Source organism: Micromys minutus (genome assembly GCF_963924665.1).
Source record: "Micromys minutus genome assembly, chromosome: 24".
Lineage (NCBI taxonomy): Eukaryota > Metazoa > Chordata > Mammalia > Rodentia > Muridae > Micromys > Micromys minutus.
The window spans coordinates 448,991-460,940 of NC_137959.1; the positions used below are offsets into that span (position 1 = coordinate 448,991).

General features: G+C 37.4%; 1 pseudogene across 1 annotated transcript; it reads right to left on the reverse strand.

The window, feature by feature from the left end:
- Positions 1–10,996: 10,996 nt before the first annotated feature.
- Positions 10,997–11,716, reverse strand: LOC308435879 (14-3-3 protein theta-like; annotated as a pseudogene). Its single transcript has one exon. The product of its transcript is annotated as a 14-3-3 protein theta-like (transcript).
- Between the last annotated feature and the right edge of the window lie 234 nt (positions 11,717–11,950).

The following is an 11,950-nucleotide window of genomic DNA, read 5'->3' on the forward strand; positions in this document are numbered from 1 at the left end:
TACTCCACAAAATTGGAAAATCTGGAGGAAATGGACAAATTCCTAGACAGATACAAGATCTCAAATGTAAACCAGAACCAAGTAAACCATCTAAATAACCCTATAACACCTAAAGAAATAGAAGATGTCATCAAAAGCTTTCCAACCAAAAAAATCCCAGGTCCAGACGGGTTCAGTGCAGAATTTTATCAGACATTTATTGCAGATATAACACCAATACTCTCCAAACTATTCCAAAAGATAGAATCAGATGGAATACTACCCAACTCATTTTTTGAGGATACAATAACCCTCATACCTAAACTACACAAAGACCCTACAAGGAAAGAGATCTTCAGACCAATCTCACTTATGAACATTGATGCAAAAATACTCAACAAAATCCTTGCAAACCGAATCTAAGAAGACATCAAAACGATGATTCATCATGACCAGGTAGGCTTCATCCCTGGGATGCAGGGATGGTTTAACATAAGGAAATCCATCAACGTAATCCACCATATAACAAACTCAAAGAACAAAATCACATGGTCATCTCACGAGATGCTGAGAAAGCATTTGACAATATTCAACACCCTTTCATGTTAAAAGTTCTGGAAAGAATAGGAATCCAAGGTCCATACTTAAACATAATAAAAGCAATATACAGCAAACCAACAGCCAACATCAAACTTAATGGTGGGAAACTTGAAGCAATCCCACTAAAATCAGGGACTCGACAAGGCTGCCCACTCTCCTCTTACCTATTCAACATAGTACTGGAAGTCCTGGCTGGAGCAATTAGACAGCAAAAAGAGATCAAGGGGATACAAATCGGAAAGGAAGAGATAAAAACATCACTCTTTGCTGATGATATGATAGTGTACTTAAGTGACCCCAGAAACTCTACCAGAGAACTCCTACAGCTGATAAACAAGTTCAGCAAAGTCACTGGATACCAAATCAACTCAAACAAATCAGTAGCCTTCTTATACCCAAAGGACAAACATGTGGAGAAAGAAATTAGGGAAAAGGTACCCTCCACAATTGTCAAAAAACCTATGAAATACCTTGGTGTGACTCTAACTAAGCAAGTGAAGGACCCGTAGGACAAGAACTTCAAACCTCTTAAGAAGGAAATTGAGGAGGATCTCAGAAAATGGAAAGATCTCCCATGCTCATGGATTGGAAAGATCAACATTCTAAAAATGGCCATCCTACCAAAAGCAATCTACAAATTCAATGCAATCCCCATCAAAATTCCAACACAGTTCTTCATGGAATTGGAAAGATCAATGTGCAATTTCATATGGAACAACAAAAGACCTAGAATAGCGAAATCCATCCTCAACAACAAGAAAACATCTGCGGGAATTACTATCCCTGACCTCAAGCTGTATTACATGGTAATTGTGCTTAAAACTGCATGGTACTGGTACAGAAATAGGCATGTGGATCAATGGAATAGAATAGAAGATCCAGAAATGAGCCCTCACATATATGGTCACTTGATTTTTGACAAAGGATCCGTAAATATTCAATGGAAAAAGGACAGCCTATTCAACAAATGGTGCTGGTCTAACTGGCACTCAACATGCAAAAGAATGAAAATAGACCCTTTCTTATCTCCTTGTACAAAGGTCAAGTGTAAGTGGATCAAAGATCTCCACATTATACCAGATACACTGAAAGTATTAGATGAGAAAGTAGGGAAAACTTTAGTACATATAGGCACAGGAGAAAATTTTCTGAACAAAACACCAATGGCTCAAGCTTTAAGGTCAAAGATTAACAAATGGGACTTAATGAGATTGCAAAGTTTCTGTAAGGCTAAGGACATTGTCAAGAAAACAAAATGGCAGCCAACAGAATGGGAAAAGATTTTTACCAACTTCACATCAGGTAGAGGCCTAATATCTAAGGTATACAAAGAACTCAAAAAGCCAGACACCAGAAAATCAAATAACCCTATTAAAAAATGGGGTACAGAGCTAAACAAAACGTTCTAAGTTGAGGAATATCGAATGGCTGAGAAATATCTGAGGAAGTGCTTGACATCCTTAGCCATCAGGGAAATGCAAATCAAACCAACCCTGAGATTCCACCTCACACCAGTCAGATTGGCCAAGATCCAAAACTCAGATGACAACAGATGCTGGCGAGGTTGTGGAGAAAGAGGAACACTTCTCCACTGTTGGTGGGGTTGCAAACTAATACAACCACTCTGGAAATCAGTCTGGCGATACCTCAGAAAATTGGACATAATACTACCTGAAGACCCAGCTATTTCACTTCTGGGCATATACCCCAGAAACACTTTAATCCACAACAAAGATATATGCACCACAATGTTCATAGCAGCTCTATTTATAATAGCCAGAAGCTGGAAAGAACCCAGATGCCCTTCAGAAGATGAATGGATACAAAAATTCCGGTACATTTACACACTGGAATACTACTCAGCCACCAGAAACAATGACTTGACCAAATTCTTAAGAAAATGGCTGCATCTAGAGAATATCATTCTGAGTGAGATAACCCAGTCACAAAAGAAGAGACATAATATGCAGTCACTGATAAAGGGATGCTAACCCCAGAGGCTCGCACTGCCACAGAAACAACTCACAGACTGTATGAAGTCCAAGAAATAAAGAAAACAAAACAAAACAAAACAAAAAAATCTTTATACAACAAGAAAACTTTGACTATTTCCATGTTACATTTTGTTTTACATGTACTTTATGCTCATTGTAACTATTAAGTTTTCAATTCATACTATCAAACATTTAAAAAATCAAGTACTGACTAAAAATATATTCATAACGTTTCATGTAAAAAATATTTTAAAATCTGTAAAAAAAGTACTGAAAAAATGTATTGTATAATTTTACGCAAAAAATGCTTAAAATCTGTACATTTATCTTTGTTTCGTAAAATAAAGTTGTTAAAAAAACTATCTGCCTTTGATTTAATACCCAGAAATTTGACTTCAAATTCTAAAAGTCTTTTTTGATTAATACCTTAAAGAATAATAATTTTTTAATATGGCAGAGTAATTTATTTTGTTTTGTTTTTGTGTTTTGCATATCTGGTCTCGAACTTGCAATCTTCCTGTCTCAGCCTCCTAAATTCTGGGATGACAGCTATGTCCTACAGTATATGGTTAGTAGTTTGTTTAATATTGTTTTAGAGTAACATTTTGTTTTATTTTATTTGTTGAGGCTATATGCTTAATTGATTAATTGATTTATAAAAAACAAAGAATTTTGTTGGGTCAGATGATATAAAAACTCTACTAAAAATAAATTAAAATTAGTAAATCATGACACACCTACACTTCTATGTTCACTGAACTATGCGTAGTGGCTATCCTGGCTAGTTTTTATTGTCAATTTGACATAAGTTGGGAAGAGGGGAGCTCAATTAGAGAATTAATTACCTCAATCATATTGGCCTGTGAATATGTCTACTGGCGACTATCTTTGATAGCTAGTTGATGTAGAAGGATCTAGTTCACTATGGGCAGCATCATTCTTTAGGCAGATGTTCTTGGACTGTGTATGAAAGTAATTGAACAGAAGCCATTGAGCAAACCAGCAAGCAGTTCTTTTCTAAGGTTTCTGCTTCAGCTCCTGCTTTAGCTCCTTCCCTGAATTCTCTCAGTGATGTACTGTGACCTGGAAATGAAAATAAAATAAATCCTTCTATCCCTTAAGTTTGGTCAAAATTTTCAATCAAAGCAATAGGAGAGTGAGTAGAACAGTAGCCAATATAGAAAACCTTGGTGTCTACCCGCAGAGAAAGGGATAAAGGAATTGTAGCACACATACATATGCATTCAGCAGGATGCTTAATCATGACTGTCCTCTTGACTGGATTGAAAACTACCAAGGAAACTAGTAAGCCACAGTTTTACAGGTGTCTGTTGGGTCATTTTCAGAGAGATGAGATCATGAGTGTTTGGATCTACTTAATGGTTTACTCTATTGATGAAGTCAATCGTGAATAGACTTACCCTTTGGACATGGTAGAACTGTGGAAGATGAAGCCTGTATAGAAGAGATAAGTCACCAAGTGGGTATGTGCAAAGTGACTATTTTGCCCTGGCATTTTTCTATCACCTCTCAGCATTTTGACTGCCACAAGTTCAACACTCAGTCTCCACCAGATCTTTCCCACTACAATGAACTAAAACAGCAGAACAAATTCCTCCTCCCTTGATTGTTTTTGGTTAGGCATTTACCACAGTGTCAAAAAGGCAGCTGAAATAATCTTGTATAATTTGGCCATAAGAGTAATTAAGTTCTGTAATTTACAGCTGAATGGAGCTAGAGGATACTATGTGACAAAACACCTGAAAGACATATGCTTTCACTCATTTGTAGAAATGCAAATTGTAAATCACACAGAAAATGATCATTAGGGCCTAAGAAAGGTGTTAGAGGGAAGTAGGAACAGAAGGAATTTAGATAATGGCTAACAGAATAATGTTATGTAGAAGAAATGTATTCTACTGCAGCAGATAGGGTGACTCAAGATTATAGCAATTCATCACACGTTTTATAAAGATCTAGAGAAGAAACTTAATAGTTCCAAACACAAAGCAAAGATGAATGTTTAAGGAAATAAAATGCCAATTACCCTGCTTTAATGGTCATACATTTTATATTGGCATAATCCTCATACCGTACCTCTTAAACTGATACAAATATTATCTGTCAATTAAAAGGGGAGAAAAGAAGAATATAGAATTAGTAAAAGCAGAAGATAAATAATGGTTTCTGCTGAGCCAGGTACTTAATACAAAAGCTTCTTTTTTTTCTTTCAACCCCCCCCCCAAAGATACAGTCTACATGCAAAATAGATATGCTGTAATTGCCAAACACAAAGAGTCTCCTCCAGAGGGAAAGCTTTCTCTCTTGGTTTTAAAGGGCAAGATGAAGTTTTTTATCTGTGGCTCTGTACTGCTAACATTCTTTCTTCTAGACTTTCTTCTTATAAATGTCTTACTATTTCTTCCCTCTTCCTTTACCCTTAACTCTTTCGTAGCCTATTTATTTTTGGGCTCCTCTTATTGTTGTCATTTCATTTATTAGTGGTTTATCTTCAAATGTTTTCAATGTAACATTTTAAATTTTGCAATGCAGTTGGTTATTTTTACCAGGGGGTCTTAAATGGAATTAGTAGAGACTGTGAAGGGATGGAAAGATTTTAGTCAGTGTCCATAAATGTGTGCCCAACAGGAAATAATCTAAAGTAACATTTCCTTATCATACCTAGTCCAGAACATGATGTCTTTGTGATTTTTTAAACACTCCTAGCCTCATTTATGAATCTTTCTGTTGAAAGAAATCCAGGAATCTGGTTGTTCTCTTTTTTTTCTCTAAAGCAAAACAACCCATTTGCAAACTGCTCACATCCTGGTGGTGCTGTAATTTCACTATAGCCTTCTGCTCCAGAGTTTATCCTAATTAGTGTAGATCTCTACTTAAGACACATTGCTAGAAATCCATTTAGAAATGTAAATTAATGCATTTCTGTCCATAAAGATGGGAGAAATACCCTAAGAGTTGAGATTACAGACAGAGAGATGTTTAAGAGTTTGGACGTTGTGTTGTGTGTGTACACCTCACTTGAAATGCTGAAATGACAACAACCATCCTAGTGATCTTTTATCTTATGAAGGACAAAATTAACAAAGCCAACACTGGGGGATATGGAAGTCAACCTATGTCAGAAGAGTGGGATGAAGAGTGAGGAGCCATAGGCTCTTGCAACTCCTTAAAGAGGCCTGATCTGCCCTACATGGCTACATAGTGTTAGATCGAAGATGACTCCCAGAACACCGGTGAGACAGGAAACCCAATTTCAAGGAAGTCCTCACAGGTAATAGTGCTTTCTGGACTCCCCCTTCTAAGTTACCTTTCATTGGGGGCACCATGGTGGTGTGACAAGAATATGATTATCTGAGAATTTAGGCATTTGGGATTTAGTCAAACACTGTATATAAGCTTATGTGGTGGGCATTAAACTCTGATCTGTACCCTGATGCTGATCTCCAGAATTCTGTTTCCAGGATTCTTGACATGACTCCATTGCCTTTCATTTCCCATCCTTGGTCTTGTTCCCACAAAGAATTTGAATTAGAATTAGAAAAGAATGTGGGGTCCTGAATTAAACAGCTCTGAAGTCATGTTAGGTTAGGGTGCTTTCAAGTAGAAATCTTTTTTTTCAACTTTAAAAATAATATTTAAGTTGTTAAGAAAAAAATTACTTGTGTCTGTGTATGAGTATGCATAAGAAAATATAAGTGTGCTCAGAGGCCAGAAGGGGGCATTGAATCTTGGAGTTGGAGTAGCAGGTAGGACTGTATAATATGCATGTTGGAAAGCAAGCTCAAGTTCTCTACAAGGTTGATAACCTTCTGGAAGAGCCATCTCTTGGTAAAATGAAAATTGAAGACCAGAAAAATCTCTGGAAGCTCCTGTGCCAGGTAACCTAGTATAAGCACCAACAAACAATAAAGAGACTTTGTCTCAAACAATGTAGAAGGCCAACTGAGACGGTCTTGTGACCTCGTCAGGTTTGGTATGTTCTTACTCATATTCATGTGCATACAAACATCAAATATTTCAATATACAGATTGTGCTTCAAGTATTTAAAGCAAAAAGCCTTCTAAGAGCCCAGCCCTTATTCTGAACTCATATTTAACTTGCAAGACCACAACATAGTGTCAGTACTATCAGAGGACAAACATGTGGACAGAGAAGAGAAATTCTACAGTGAGACTTGCCAACATAGTCATTATTCTGTGCTAGAAACACAAAACACCAGTGAGATTTAAACTTCACTGGAAGAATGTTTCAGCTGTGTAACTGGTTAACATGAGCTCTAACTGTTCACTATATCTGAGGGGAAAGGCTTGACCTATATCTGCCACTTCACCTCTGGACAGAAAAACCAGCACTTCACTGACTGAGCAATTCCGATGTGTTGCCTTTCTTAAGAAGTCTAGCAACACTCATGAACTCTTGTTATCTCCAATTCTTCTTCTGCCTGTTGCTCTTCAACCCACTTGAGTAAATCTTCTGATGCCATTGCTTCTGAAAACCTGTTCTTGCTAAAGTCAACAATGACCTCCATGTTGCTGGATGCATTCTCATTTTACAAAACTTCTCAACAGCAAGAGCGTTGTATAATTATTTACCTTTTTATTGGTGCTCCATCTAGTTCCTTGCACATAAGTACTCAAAAATATGTGTGAATGAATAAATGAGTCAACATGTAGCCTACATCATACTATGTTTTCAGGATAGGATCAGGTGTGGAATTCTTACTACACTATAATTTTCACAGTAAGGCTAAGGTATATACTTTTTGCATTTTCAAAAGAACAAATCAACAACAAAATATTCTTACCTTAAACACCAGTGATGACATCAAACCTGCCTAAAAATTGCCTTTATTAAAAATCTTTTCAACTCATTTCCTTGCCCCAAATCAAGTACAAAGTGCAACATTTTCATTAAGTCTTTCCATAGACATCAACTTTTCTTGGTTTCTTTACTGTCCTTCATTATTCCCATCATATTCCGAAAAAATGGTTGAGACCTGAATTTTTGATAGTGATAAGTAGGGAAAGTAAAACCTGCTTTTCAAAGCTCATTTATATATTATTTCAATTGCTGGATAATTATTTGCATTATACCAAGCAGCCAAAAGCAACAAGTACTCTTTGAAGGAGGGACTCCAACAACTGAAAGCTGGGCCAAGCAGGGACAGTTGAGTGGTCCTGCTCCTCCAACTAAGGGAAGCCACAAAATCCACATAACCTCCAAATATGCCACTTCAGAAGCAAATCAGATTTATGTTTAAATGTGTTTTTTTTTTTTTTTTTTTTTTTTTGGCCCTCAATGGTACATTTTGTGCATTCCCAAATAAAAGCAAAGGCAATAGAACACAAAAATTCTTGTCATTGCTGATCCTTATGAGAGATAAATGTTAGCTTATCTAGAACCTTATATATTTTGGCTATTTGCTTTATCTTTTACCATTTTTTATAACTGTAAAAGCTATTTACCAAGAGCATCTAAAGAAAAACTTTCTGAATGTCATAAAATTTAAAAAGAATGTACTTGTTTCTTATTGCTATGTTTAAATACAACTTAACAGAAGAATTTGGGTTTGCAGTTGAAGGAGATACAGTGTAGGTCCTGAAGGATGAGATGGTGGTCACATGGCACCAGCTGTTAGGAAGTAAAAGAAGTAAACAGCAAGTTCTCAGAGTTATAAGACCTCAAAACTTACCTTTATTTACCCACCTCCTACAGTGAGGACCTACTTCCTGAATGTTCCATAACCTTCCCTAAAAGCAACACCAGCTGGGAGTCAAATGGTCAAACATAAAAGTATATGATACATTTGTTAAGATTTCCACTTCTTTAATAAAACTTCATGACCAAAAGCAACTTGGGTAGGAAAAGGTTTATTTCATATTTTAGGTGTAAGATCAGGGAAGATAAGGCAGAAAGTTGAGTCAGGAACCTGGATGCAGAAGCCAAAGAACTCTGCTTACTGAATTGTCCCTTCAGGTTAATTGTCCCTTAATCTGTTTTTGTTGGTGGTACAGTTACTGGAGGAAGGTCAGTTGCTTTAAATTAGACTGTCCACAGTAGTTCCTGTGTGACATTGAAGACTGAGCCCATAGACACTGTACATCATTGCTGTAAATATGCATGCCACTTTTCCAGAGTTGAGTTCTAAGCCATTATAGAAAGAGGTTTGGCCTAAGGGCCTTCAATTCAATCTTTAATTGGATAAGCCATTTTTTGTTTTTGTCACTTAAGTGGAACTGGCAATGGAGTCTACCCACTGCAATGCTACCAATTGTTTTTCTATTGTTGTCCATTGAGTATACGCCTCTTTTTATAATGGAGACTAAGCACTTTTGGGGACTGATTGTTAATGTCATTTCTACTACACTTCTAGTTGTAGCCCTCTAGTTACTTCCAACACTAAAGTGTACTTAAGTAGCAGGCACAGAACTGTTTAGTTTGTTCTACAAAATAATTTTATTCAACACCTACCTTAGTTTTTTGGTCCCAGTCTTATATGGATTTAAGTTGTTTCATTTTGTCAAGTATAAATTCTATGAATGCTAGGCAACTCCAAAAGGTTGGTTATGAAAGTACCCTAGAATCCTTCAAACACCTGCAACTTTTCGATGTTCCTATCGTCACAGACTATTATAGGCTTTGTCAAATAACGTTTTCAGGTATCACATGGCTCTTTCCAAGTCATAATACATCCAACTATTTTACAGCTGCTGTTTCTGGTCCTTGTACCTTGTGCAGATTGATTCCAAACCTCATTCTTTTGGTTGCCCTTTAAAGACTTTCAGATACTTTTCTGAGTTAATGAGACACTTAGAGGTTAGCAGTGTATAATCTGTGTAATGAAAACTTTTCACAGAAGGTGGGCAGGATAACCTAACATAACAAAGTCCTGGGCCATTCTGCCAAGACAAATAGTAGAACAGTAAAGGTAATCTTGAAAGGGTACTCTGCAAAAAAAAGTTGTCCATTCCAGAGGAATTGGTCTCAGAGTTCAGTCACTAAGGAATTACTAATAAAGCATTAGTAAGATTCAGTAAAGCAAGGAAAGATCTTTTACTTGTCCCAGTTGTTTCTTCAGAGCAATGCTGAATGGTGGTGGAGAGCAAAGACACTTTTCAGCACTCTATAATCTATTGTCATTCTTTGTGATGGGTGCTGTAGGATTCTGTGTACCTCCACTGAGTGACTGTTAGGGACTTTTTCGTGACTTGTTTAAAAGTTTCCATTCAAGCAGCTCAGATACGAAGTGTTCCCTATTGAACACTATTTGACATATTGGGTCACGGTGAAAGCCCTCATCTGTATACCAATCACAGATTTGTCCTTTCTCTGTACTGAAAGCTGGGCTTCGGGGCTAACTCTTTTTATTCTAACTTGCTTTCATTTCTGTCCTCAGGTTCCCTGAAAGATTAGCACCCACTTTTAACCATGGAGTTACATCTCTGGGCTGTTTTTGTCCTCCTCCCTTTATATAAAAAGTAGTTTTATTTTATGTTACTCTGCTGTTACATAGGGCATAACATTTTCACAAGGCTTTTTTGGGACTAGTCAGTGATAAGCAAACACACAATATAGTGGTCCAACTCTCTAAAGAACAATCACTGGACAAACTGGATACCTCCTCACATGTGCACACATCTGCATGGAGAAGTACTAAAGTTTACATGTGGACCTGTGCACTTTATTTCTCCTTTCTAGTGAATTAGGAGAGGATATGCATTTTAATTTGCCCAAAGCAGTGCTTGTATTCTGGCAGCAACATGCTACTTCTCTCACAAGGTAAAGAATACCAGAGCTACAAAGGCAGGAGGTGTAAGTGAATTTTTATTGGGAAGGAAGTTGTCAACTTAGACAACAGCAAATGAAGAATGCATAAGGAAACTCCTTGTTGTCACAGACAGATGTAACCTCCAGAATATGTGACATAGGAAACATTTCAATCTGTGACCCCTATGCCTGGATGCATTAAGTGATTTCTCATTCAATCCAACACTTCTGAATTCCTAGTAAAAAGGAATTTACTGTAAGAACGTGGAAAAGTTGCTTCTAAAGGAAGCACCCAAGAAGGTTCAGAAAAGGAATGTAGAAACCAAGAAGTTATTATTACCATCACTTTAAATTGTAATGCACTACATTTCCATATCTTCACAGAAATACAAAACACAGTCACTTGCAGAACTGGTTCAGATTACTTAAACACCAAATGAGCTGTCAGTTCTCTATTCAAGTGTCTGGAAGTTATTTGTGTTTTTATGAAATGAAGCTATTGATATTTTTCCACAGCAGTAACTGCACACCAAGAAGGTGGAGTCAACACTAACCAATGAATGGAGTTTTCCCAAATCTGCAGTGTGAAAAGAGTATAAACAGTTGGTCCCATACACACCAGTGGGCTTCCTTGCTAGAGGAAATTCATGTGGAATAAGGAATGGAGACATAAAAAGGTTTTCTTGATGGGAAGGAGGTTGGTGCCCTGGATGCCTTTAGTTCTGGGCCCCTCTGCTGCATCACATTCTTCTCCTGTGCCATCTGATATGTCCATATTGTTTACTTGTCTCTAAGAAACTGCATGATGAGGGTGCTGTCTTTGTAGGAGTCTTTATTCAGTGTTATCAAGCTCTGCGATGGCCTCATCAAAAGCCATTTTAGCCAGTGTGCAGGCAAGCTCTGGATTAATAAGGATCTCATAGTAAAATACAGAAAAGAGCCAGCTCCAGTTGGATTAGATATGTAGGTTGCATCTCTTTCTTGCTTATATCGAATGCCTCTTGGTAGGAATTTTTTATCCTTTGTTTTCGATCATTGCCACAAGCTACTTCAGCAAGATGCCGGAAATAATCTCCCCTCATTTTCAGATAGAAGACCTTACTCTCTGGATTTGTTACATTAGCTATACTTATCCAACAATTCCAGGACCGTGGTGCAGATGGACCTCAGCTCAGACTCCACTTTCTCCTGATAGTCCTTGATCAGCTGCAACTTCTTGTCTGAGGTGTCGGTATTCTGCTTAATGTTCGAGATGACCCTCCAGATGGACCTGCCACCCCTGACCGACCACATTCTTGTAGGCCACCGACAGCAGATTTCATTCCTCGTTGGACATCTTGGTGCCCTGCTCCATCATGGCTTTCAGACAAATAGATCAGCTGTGTCTTCTCCATGGTGGGTAAGGGCATGTGCCGAACCAGATCAAGAGTTCTTCTTCTAGTCTCTGCGGCCATGACATGAGTCCCACCACTTTGATCTGCGTTGATCTTTACTGTTTTTTTTTTCTTCTTAATATTTTGTTTGTTCTATTTCTATGTTTAATTTGAAAGGCTTGGCATTTTTCTCTATTTCTTCCTGCTAGCTACTG